This window comes from Arachis hypogaea, chromosome 9 (assembly GCF_003086295.3).
Source record: "Arachis hypogaea cultivar Tifrunner chromosome 9, arahy.Tifrunner.gnm2.J5K5, whole genome shotgun sequence".
Classification (NCBI taxonomy): Eukaryota; Viridiplantae; Streptophyta; class Magnoliopsida; order Fabales; family Fabaceae; genus Arachis; species Arachis hypogaea.
Window position 1 is genome coordinate 63,938,603 of NC_092044.1, and position 11,847 is coordinate 63,950,449.

At 38.7% G+C, this 11,847-nt stretch overlaps 1 non-coding gene across 1 annotated transcript; it reads left to right on the plus strand.

The window, feature by feature from the left end:
* The first annotated feature begins 612 nt into the window (after positions 1 to 612).
* Positions 613 to 716, plus strand: LOC112713227 (small nucleolar RNA R71). The gene has a single exon (XR_003158201.1). It is a non-coding gene; the product is annotated as a small nucleolar RNA R71 (small nucleolar RNA).
* Positions 717 to 11,847: the final 11,131 nt, after the last annotated feature.

Below are 11,847 nucleotides of genomic sequence, written 5' to 3' on the forward strand. Positions count from 1 at the left end.
CTAAAAGTGGCTTTTGACAGATCAGAGACTAGATTGGCTAGATTAGAAGTGCTTTGTTCAGAATTCTCTGTCTGTTGCTGAGAAGATGATGGAAAAGGCTTGCTATTGCTCAGCCTATTGCGTCCACTATTGTTAAAGGCTTGTTGAGGCTTTTGTTGATCCTTCCATGAGAAATTTAGATGATTTCTCCATGATGAATTATAGGTGTTTCCGTAAGGTTCACTCATGTAATTAACCTCTGCCATGGCAGGGTTCTCAGGATCATAAGCTTCTTCAGAAGCTGCCTCTTTAGTACTGTTGGATGCATGCTGCCATCCATTCAGATTTTGAGAGATCATGTTGACCTGTTGAGTCAACACTTTGTTCTGAGCCAATATGGCATTCAGAGCATCAATTTCAAGAACTCCTTTCTTCTGAGGTATCCTATTATTCACGGAATTCCTCTCAGAAGTGTACATGAATTGGTTGTTTGCAACCATGTCAATGAGTTCTTGAGCCTCTTCAGGCGTTTTCTTTAGGTGAATAGATCCACCTGCAGAATGGTCCAATGACATTTTTGAAAATTCAGATAGACCATAATAGAATATATCTAATATGGTCCATTCTGAAAACATGTCAGATGGGCACCTTTTGGTCAGCTACTTGTATCTTTCCCAAGCTTCATAGAGGGATTCACCATCTTTTTGTTTGAAGGTCTGAACATCCACTCTAAGCTTGCTCAGCTTTTGAGGAGGAAAGAATTTATCTAAGAAGGCAGTGACCAGCTTATCCCAGGAGTCCAGGCTATCCTTGGGTTGTGAATCCAACCATATTCTAGCTCTGTCTCTTACAGCAAAAGGGAAAAGCATGAGTCTGTAGACTTCAGGATCAACTCCATTCGTCTTTACAGTCTCACAGATCTGCAAGAACTCAGTTAAAAACTGATAAGGATCTTCAGATGGAAGTCCATAAAACTTGCAGTTTTGTTGCATTAAGGCAACTAGCTGAGGTTTCAGCTCAAAGTTATTGGCTCCAATGGCAGGAATGGAGATGCTTCTTCTATCAAATTTGGACGTTGGCTTTGTGAAGTCACCAAGCATTCTCCTTGCATTATTATTATTTTCGGCTGCCATCTCTTTCTCTTGTTCGAAAATTTCTAAAAGGTTGTTTCTGGATTGTTGTAATTTAGTTTCTCTTAGTTTCCTTTTCAAAGTCCTTTCAGGTTCAGGATCAATTTCAACAAGAGTGCCTTTTTCCCTATTCCTGCTCATATGAAAAAGAAGAAAACAAGAAAAGAAGAGGAATCCTCTATGTCACAGTATAGAGATTCCTTTATGTTAGTAGAAGAAGAAAGGGGATAACAGTGAAGAAGAATGGGTTCGGATTTTTTAGATGAAGAGAGGTGAAGAGAAGTGTTAGTAAATAAATAATTAAATAGAATAAGAAAAGAGATGGAGAATTTCGAAAATAATTTTAAAAAGGTGTTAGTAATTTTTGAAAATTAGAGATAAGATAAGATTAAAATTAAAATTTAAAACAATTAAAAAAGAATTTTTGAAAAAGAGAGGGATAGGTAGTTAGTTGGTTTTGAAAAAGATAGGAAACAAACAAAAAGTTAGTTAGTTGATTGAAAAAGATATTAAAATCAAATTTGAAAAAGATAAGAAGATAAGAAGTTAGATAAGATATTTTGAAATCAAATTTTGAAAAAGATAAAATTTTTGAAAAAGATAAGATAAAAGATAAAAAGATTTAATTCAAAAATTTGAAATTACTTACTTCACTAACAAGAAACTACAAGATAAGATTCTATAACTTAAAGATTGAACCTTTCTTAACAAGAAAGTAACAAACTTCAAATTTTTGAATCAATCACATTAATTGTTAGCTAATTTTCGAAAATATGATATAAAGATAAGAAAAAGATTTTGAAAAATAGTTTGGAAAAGAATTTTGAAATTTTCGAGAAATAGAAAAAAAAATGAAAAAGATATAATTTTTGAAAAAGATTTTGAAAAGATAAGATTTTTAAAATTGAAATTTTGACTTGACTTGTAAGAAACAACTAATTTTTAAAAAGTTTTTGACCAAGTCAACCCAAAATTTCGAAAATTTGGGGAAAATAAGGAAAAGATATTTTTTGATTTTTTTTTGAATTATTAATGAGGAGAGAGAAAAACACAAATATGGCCCAAAACATGAAAATTTTGGATCAAAACACAAGATGCATGCAAGAACACTATGAATGTCAAGATGAACACCAAGAACACATTGAAGATCATGATGAACATCAAGAACATAATTTTGAAAAATTTTTGATGCAAAGAAAACATGCAAGACACCAAACTTAGAAATTTTTAATGCTTGGAAAATATGAATGCAAAGATGCACAAGAAAAACAACAAATAACACAAAACAAGAAATCATCAAGATCAAACAAGAAGACTTGTCAAGAACAACTTGAAGATCATAAAGAACACTATGAATGCATGGAATTTTCGAAAAATGCAAGAAAAATTTTTAAAGCATGCGACTGACACCAAACTTAAAAATTGAATCAAGACTCAAACAAGAAACATAAAATATTTTTAGTTTTTTTTTATTTTATTAATTTTTTTGGATTTTTATTAATTTTTTTTTGAAAATATTTTTGGAAAAACGAAAAAGAAAAGAAAAATTTTGAAAAAGTTTTTGAAAAGAAAATTACCTAATCTGAGTAACAGGATGAACCGTCAGTTGTCCACACTCGAACAATCCCCGGCAACGGCGCCAAAAACTTGGTGGACGAAATTGTGATCCTCTTTGTATCTGCATGAGATTTAAAAATTGGCTCTATTGGAATTTATGATCACAACTTCATTCAACTTTACCAGCAAGTGTACTGGGTCATCCAAGTAATACCTTACGTGAGTAAAGGTCGATCCCACAGAGATTGTTGGTATGAAGCAAGCTATGGTCACCTTGTAAATCTCAGTTAAGTGGATTCATAGGGTCAAATGTAATTGGATTAGATAATTTAAAAGATAAATAAAATAAAAAGGGATAGAAATACTTATGTAAATCAATAGTGGAAATTTCAGATAGGCGTGTGGAGATGCTAGAATCCTTTTGAATCTCTACTTTCTTATTGCTCTCATCCAATCCTTCTTACTCCTTTCCATGGCAAGCTGTATGTAGGGCATCACCATCATCAATGGCTACTTTTAATCCTCTCGGAAAAATGGTCCTATGCGCTGTCACTGCACGGCTAATCGTCTGGAGGCATCACCCTTGTTGATAGCTACATCCCATCCTCTCAGTGAAAATGGTCCAAATGCTCTGTCACAGCACGGCTAATCATCTGTCGGTTCTTAATCAGGTTGGAGTAGAATCCATTGGTTCTTTTGCGTTTGTCATCACACCCAGCCTTCAGGAGTTTGAAGTTCGTCACAGTCATTCAATACCGGAATCCTACTCAGAATACTGATGTGTGGAAAGCGATCCAACACAAAACTCACCGGCAAGTGCACCGGGTCGCATCAAGTAATAATAACTCACATGAGTGAGGTCGATCCCACAGGGATTGAAGGATTGAGCAATTTTAGTTTAGTGGTTGATTTAGTCAAGCGAGTCAAGTTTTGGTTGAGTGGGTTGTATTTAACAGAATATAAATTGCTTGGAATGTAAAGGGAGAAGGGGGAAATTGCAGTAAATTAAAGAACAGGAAAGTAAACTTGCTGAATCTTAAAGAACAAGAAAGTAAATGACTGAAACTTAAAGTGCAAGAAATGTAAATTGCAGAAACTTAAAGTGCAAGAAATGTAAATTGCTTGAATATAAAAGGGATTTGAGGACTGGGATTGCAGAATCTAAACAAAGAGAAATTGAATTGCCACAATTGATAGAGCAGAAATTGAATTGGAAGCAATGAGGATTCAAACAGAAATTGAAATTAAAGTGCAGCAAGGTTCACAGAAGAACCAAAAGTAAATTGGGATCTCAGGGTTCAAGAGACTAGGTAGCAGAGCCTAGATCTCAATTACCTTCCCAGATCCAAGTTCTCAAAGCAATTGACAAGAAAATGAAGAAGAAACAGTAAACAGAATGTGAATGGATTCAATTATGCAGAAAAGAAACTAAGGAGTTCTTGAGTGGAGATTGAGACAGAATTTCCTCAATTCTTAACACCCAAGACTCAAAACAAGGAAATTAAAAAGACTCAAGCAAGAACGAGGAAGAAGAGAGATCAATTCTCCTCCCTAATTCTCTGAAATCTCAGTGAAGACACCAAGAGAAGTTCCAATAAAATTCAGAGCTCAAAGAAAGTGAAAATTTCAAAAGCAAAGCAAAAGGTCCTAATTACATCAAACTAGCTCCTATTTATACACTTTCTATTCTTGGATTTTGGGATTTGGATGGGCTTTTGATTTGGTGAAGAAATAAATTAAAATGGAATTTTAATTGAATTTTCGGCCCAAAAATAATAGCTCCCAGGAGGCTGCCCTACCCTTGTGGAGGGCAGGGCAGGATTTGGTGCGTGTTGGTGCTTGCTTGGTGCGGCTTGGTGCGGCTTGGTGCGGTCTAGTGCGCAGAACGCTGCCCTGCCCTCGCGGAGGGCAGGGCAGGAAAAATTGGTGCGACAGAAATGTGCCACGGTGCGTGCTGATGCTGCCAGAATCATGCCATGATGCGCCAGAATGGTGCCTTGGTGCACAGGATGCTGCCAGAATCATGCCATGATGCGCCAGAATGGTGCCTTGGTGCACAGGATGCTGCCCTGCCCTCGCGGAGGGCAGGGCAGAAAAATATGGTGCTGCCAGGATCGTGCTGTGGTGCGCGCTGGTGCTGCCAGGATAGTGATTTGGTGCGCCAGAAATGTCCCTTGGTGCGCCAGATTCATGCACCAACAATATGCTGCCCTGCCCTCGCGGAGGGCAGGGCAGTGTTTCCAAAATGAAGTCCCGCGTTCGAATCCGGGCAGAAACACACGCTCATTCATTTTCCTTGGTTTCTTGGCACGGTAATGGAACTTAGTTCCTTGCTTCCTCATGGTCCCGTGTTCAACTCTTGTGGCAAGCATCATAGGCATTTTTTCTTTGATTTTCTTCCTTGGTGAGCCCGATACTGCCCTTGTGGAGGGCAGGGCAACATTTTCTTCTTCTTGATTCCAAGGCACAAATTTGTGCTCTGCCCTTGTAGTGGGTAGGGCAGAGTTGCCTTCTTTGCCTTGTTCCCTTATGTTGCCCTCCTAGAGGGCAGTGTGCCCTTGTGGAGGGCAATGCTTGCCTCCCCTATTGTATGCGGCACACTTTTCCTTCCTTTGACCACGCTTCCTTCTCCTTGGGTCACGCTTTCTTAGGCCACGCTTTTCTCTTTTATTCTTTTCTTCACCTGAAATAAATCAAAACAACCACTCCAAGTATCACTAAATTCATAAGGCTTATAAATCAATTAAAATTCAATTAAAATTAGCTTAAACCTCATGAATTAACATTAATTTCATGGTGGTTGCTTGATTTAAAGAAGTTATGCATTTTCACTCCAAATCACTTACTTAAGATGCAAGAAAGTGCATAAAGACTAACAAAACAAATGAAATTAGCTTGAAAATGGGTATATGATGACTTGCCATCACAACACCAAACTTAAATCTTGCTTGTCCCCAAGCAAGCATCAAAACTAAGAGTAAATGATATGAATAAGAAAAGAACACATATCCTTATTAGGCATATAGCAGAACTTAATTTGTGGGATCTTTATGCAGACAATGATAACTCAATTATTGTTGCTGTTACATAATATACATCTTTCCTCAAAGGCTTGCTAAACTTGCTATTAGAAGACTCACTTTTTAATTCCTCCCTTGCTAACTTTTCTTGGCTTACAATGCTTAACAAGCTCATTATTCTTTTGGAGGTTTGGTGTCAAATGTTGCAGTATTAGCCTTTGGCTTTATTTTCTTTTTCTTTTGCTCAACATCTTTCCACCACAGACACATGGCTCACTAATTCTTCCTAGGATCATTGATGCCCAGCATCTCTTTGGATAACTAAATGTTCTGTATCTAAGTTGCTCTTTATTGTGGATTTTCAATTGGCCATCCCAAATCAGTTGATCTAAGTGACCGGGTTTTAAAATACCCCTTAGAATTTTACTCATCCAAGCATATCTTAGTACAAGAACACCACAGGCATATGTCCTAGGGTCCAAGCTATTGGTGTCCAACCTTTATTCTTTGTTTTTTTCTTGCCATTTTGGCTTTTTCTTCTTCCTTTTCTTTCTGTTTTCGTTACCAAGGGCTTTTTCTTTATTGATAAGAGTCTTTACAACAGCAAGCTAACTCACACTTGAATGAGAATGATATTATGCAACAATTATTTCATGAGTTATGCATTTAATCAAACACATATACCACCACTAACTTCCATTCTTACTTATGCAACATTGGATATTTCACTTTTCAATTCAAACAAATCTCTTTTATTTAAGCATATGGGAAACAAAACAAAATTCAGCTAAGTGATGGACAACAAGTATTATGCAGATTTAGCATTTTTAACAAACAATTTCACTTGCAACTGGATAAACACTTTAGCAGGATATACAATGGTTTCCAGATTCAAAACATTTCACAGCAACAAGGATTAAGTTTAGATACAACCTTCGAAGTTGCAGTCCTTTGCTTCTTCCTTCTGTTGTGTTCTCTTTGAGTTAAGATGCATAATGTCTTTAATTGTTGACTCATGTCCTGCATAATTCTCAAAGTTGCTTGCTTCTCAAGCCCTTAATTATATGGTTAGTATGCATAAATGGAGTGTGGCTCTTGGAATTGTTTTGGTGTGTGAACACCAAACTTAATTGTTTGCCACTGTCTCAGATGCAACAAGTTACCCATATTTGAAACCCTGTGTCCTTGCTAAAGGTTAATGAAAATAAAACTAGAAAGCAATTAAACAGTCGAATAATGTGTTTGGTTGCTTGGAGCTAGCATCATGCAAGAGGTGAGAATGTGTTTTTAAATGATATTTTTTGTGGAACACCAAACTTAGAATCTTTCATTCTCCCTTAAATTGTTTTGGTGTGCAACACCAAACTTAGCTCCTTGCAATCCATACCAATTATTCAACATTTTTATTGAAAAAGCTATGAAAGAAAACTACCTCCGGTTGGGTTGCCTCCCAACAAGCGCTCTTTTATTGTCACTAGCTTGACATCTTCTATTTTTTGCTGATCATGGAGGTTGAAAATCACAGTGCCTTAGCTTGTCTTTCTTCACTGTGAACTTCCTTCCGGTTTCCTCTTTGATGACCTCTATAAATTCTTGTGGAAGGATCTTAGTCACAATGTAGTGATCAGACAACTGTGGGGATACCTTCATGGTTTGAATATTGATCATCACTCGATCCCCTAGTGAAAACTTTCCTGTGAGGATTTTCTGCTTTTGTTTAGTTCTATCCTCTGTCTCTCCTTGAAAGAATTCCTTGTTGTGTTTTTCTTGGCTGGTACTTCCTTTATCCAGTATTTTCTTATTGTCCTCTATGATCCTTTTCCATCCTTCTTTCTTTGTAGCATCTTCGTTGTTGGTTGGTTTGTCTTCAATGATTTTGAGGAAAGTACTTGGTTTCTTCTCACCCATTTCTGCAAAGTACTTCGCTAGTTGAGCTATCTGCTCCTCGATTCTTTTGATTAACATTGTTTGGTTCCTTGTTGTTTCCTCTTGGTGTTTCATCATTCTCTCTATTAGGATCTCCAAGTCTGTGATTCTCTGAGAGTCTTGTGAGATTGGTTGGTTGTGAGGTGTTAAAGGTTGGAAGAGCGGGTGTGATGGTGGCATGTAATGGTTGTTATTGCTGTAATGGTGTTTCTGTTGGTTTGTGAAGTTGGGGTTGTTATAATTGAAATCCCTTGGTTTGTGATTTTGGTACTCGTTCCTTCTCCAGTTGAGATGAGTCTGGAAGTGTCTGTGTTGTGAGTATTGGCTTTGAGTGTTATTAGTGGGTGGGGGATGTTGATTGTTTGTGGTCATGGAGTTGCCCTGGTAGAAACTTCCTTGTTCTTGATGTTGAGACTCCCTCATTCTCAGATAAGAATGAGGTCTCCATGGTGGAAATTTGGCATTCACTGCAGCAGACAGCTCCATGTTTTGCTGTGGTTGATGGTGCATTTGTCTGTTTAGGTCCTTGAACGCATTCACCCCTTCAATATTCATCACTTCTTTTTCTGAGATTGCATTCTGTGGTTCCTCAAATGAATGTTGGTTGTTGATTCCTTTGTCATTAAAGTTTGCATTTCCTTGGGTAGTTGTTGTTGCTTTGAGTAGACCATCTGAGAAGTGGTCCACTGCTCTTCTTGTTTCTGGGGTCAATCCTTCATAGAAAGCTCGGAAACCCACTTTATCAGTTGGTTTCTTGTATCTTTCCCAGGCTTTGAAAAGTGGTTCTTCCTCCCCTTGTGTGAATAGATGATCCTTCTCTTTCAACTGGATGATCTGTCTGGATGAGGTGAATTTGGCCAGAAATTTGGTGACCAAATCATCCCAACTAGTGATACTTCCTTGGGGAAAAGTTTCAAACCATTGTGCAGCTTCACCCTTTAATGAGAAAGGGAAGAACAGGATCTTGTAAGTGTCATGATCTGGACCATCGGTTTTGACCGCATTACAAGTTCTCAGGAAAGTAGATATGTGCTGTTGAGGGTCCTCCAATGGATTTCCGTCATAAGAACAATTGTTCTTGATGAGTGTAATAAGTGGTGGCTTCATGTCATGATACCCTTTGTCTGTAGAAACTCGTACGCAAACAATCAAGATGACCAAACAACAGCACGCTTGAGAATTGAGTGCAGCTAATTGAAATAAATTGTTAGCGAGTTAATAGAGGCAATTTCTCAAACAGTTAGTATGTTAGTAAAAAATAAAGAAAAAGTGCTTGATCTAGACCTCCACTTCACTTAATCATTGTCAATCTATTTCAATCCCCGGCAACAGCGCCAAAAACTTGATGTGTGGAAAGCGATCCAACACAAAACTCACCGGCAAGTGTACCGGGTCGCATCAAGTAATAATAACTCACATGAGTGAGGTCGATCCCACAGGGATTGAAGGATTGAGCAATTTTAGTTTAGTGGTTGATTTAGTCAAGCAAGTCAAGTTTTGGTTGAGTGGGTTGTATTTAACAGAATATAAATTGCTTGGAATGTAAAGGGAGAGGGGGAAATTGTAGTAAATTAAAGAACAGGAAAGTAAACTTGCTGAATCTTAAAGAACAAGAAAGTAAATGACTGAAACTTAAAGTGCAAGAAATGTAAATTGCAGAAACTTAAAGTGCAAGAAATGTAAATTGCTTGAATATAAAAGGGATTTGAGGACTGGGATTGCAGAATCTAAACAAAGAGAAATTGAATTGCCACAATTGATAGAGCAGAAATTGAATTGGAAGCAATGAGAATTCAAACAGAAATTGAAATTAAAGTGCAGCAAGGTTCACAGAAGAACCAAAAGTAAATTGGGATCTCAGGGTTCAAGAGACTAGGTAGCAGAGCCTAGATCTCAATTACCTTCCCAGATCCAAGTTATCAAAGCAATTGACAAGAAATTGAAGAAGAAACAGTAAAGAGAATGTGAATGGATTCAATTATGCATAAAAGAAACTAAGGAGTTCTTGAGTGGAGATTGAGACAGAATTTCCTCAATTCTTAACACCCAAGACTCAAAACAAGGAAATTAAAAAGACTCAAGCAAGAACGAGGAAGAAGAGAGATCAATTCTCCTCCCTAATTCTCTGAAATCTCAGTGAAGACACCAAGAGAAGTTCCAATAAAATTCAGAGCTCAAAGAAAGTGAAAAATTCAAAAGCAAAGCAAAATATCCTAATTACATCAAACTAGCTCCTATTTATACACTTTCTATTCTTGGATTTTGGGATTTGGATGGGCTTTTGATTTGGTGAAGAAATGAATTAAAATGGAATTTTAATTGAATTTCGGCCCAAAAATAATAGCTCCCAGGAGGCTGCCCTGCCCTTGTGGAGGGCAGGGCAGGATTTGGTGCGTGTTGGTGCTTGCTTGGTGCGGCTTGGTGCGGCTTGGTGCGGTCTGGTGTGCAGAACACTGCCCTGCCCTCGCGGAGGGCAGGGCAAGAAAAATTGGTGCGCCAGAAATGTGCCACGGTGCATGCTGATGCTGCCAGAATCATGCCATGATGCGCCAGAATGGTGCCTTGGTGCACAGGATGCTGCCAGAATCATGCCATGATGCGCCAGAATGGTGCCTTGGTGCACAGGATGCTGCCCTGCCCTCGCGGAGGGCAGGGCAGAAAAATATGGTGCTGCCAGGATCGTGCTGTGGTGCGCGCTGGTGCTGCCAGGATAGTGATTTGGTGCGCCAGAAATGTCCCTTGGTGCGCCAGATTCATGCACCAACAAAATGCTGCCCTGCCCTCGCGGAGGGCAGGGCAGTGTTTCCAAAATGAAGTCCCGCGTTCGAATCCGGGCAGAAACACACGCTCATTCATTTTCCTTGGTTTCTTAGCACGGTAATGGAACTTAGTTCCTTGCTTCCTCATGGTCCCGTGTTCAACTCTTGTGGCAAGCATCATAGGCATTTTTTCTTTGATTTTCTTCCTTGGTGAGCCCGATACTGCCCTTGTGGAGGGCAGGGCAACATTTTCTTCTTCTTGATTCCAAGGCACAAATTTGTGCTCTGCCCTTGTAGTGGGCAGGGCAGAGTTGCCTTCTTTGCCTTGTTCCCTTATGTTGCCCTCCTAGAGGGCAGTGTGCCCTTGTGGAGGGCAATGCTTGCCTCCCCCATTGCATGCGGCACACTTTTCCTTCCTTTGACCACGCTTCCTTCTCCTTGGGTCACGCTTTCTTAGGCCACGCTTTTCTCTTTTATTCTTTTCTTCACCTGAAATAAATCAAAACAACCACTCCAAGTATCACAAAATTCATAAGGCTTATAAATCAATTAAAATTCAATTAAAATTAGCTTAAACCTCATGAATTAACATTAATTTCATGGTGGTTGCTTGATTTAAAGAAGTTATGCATTTTCACTCCAAATCACTTACTTAAGATGCAAGAAAGTGCATAAAGACTAACAAAACAAATGAAATTAGCTTGAAAAATGGGTATATGATGACTTGTCATCAAATACCACAGACAAGGTTAGACTTTCCGGATCCCCGGGATCCTACTCGGAATACCACAGACAAGGTTAGACTTTCCGGAATCCCATGAATGCCACCATCTATCTAGCTTATACCACGAAGATTCTGTTGGGGAATCTAAGAGATATGCGCCCGGCCTAGAGTAGAACGGAAGTGGTTGTCAATCACGCGCGTTCATAGGTGAGAATGATGATGAGTGTCACGGATCATCACATTCATCAAAGTGTTGTGCAATGTATATCTTGGAATAAGAATAAAAGAGAATTGAATAGAAAGTAATAGTAATTGTATTGAAACTTGAGGTACAGCAGAGCTCCACACCCTTAATCTATGGTGTGCAGAAACTCCACCGTTGAAAATACATAAGTGAAAGGTTCAGGCATGGCCGAATGGCCAGCCCCCTAAAACGTGCTCAATGGCCTCCTAAGATGAAGAATAAAACAAAACTGAGACCAAAGATGAAATGTGGTCAAAAGACTACTAATACACTAGTAAAAAAGTCTTATTTATACTAAACTAGCTACTAGGGTTTACATGAGTAAGTAATTGATGCATAAATCCACTTCCGGGGCCCACTTGGTGTATGTTTGGGCTGAGTTTGATCTATCCACAAGCTGAGGCTTTTCTTGGAGTTGAACGCCAAGTTATAACGTGTTTTGGGCGTTCAACTCCGGATCATGACGTGTTTCTGGCGTTTAACTCCAGACAGCAACATGTACTTGGCG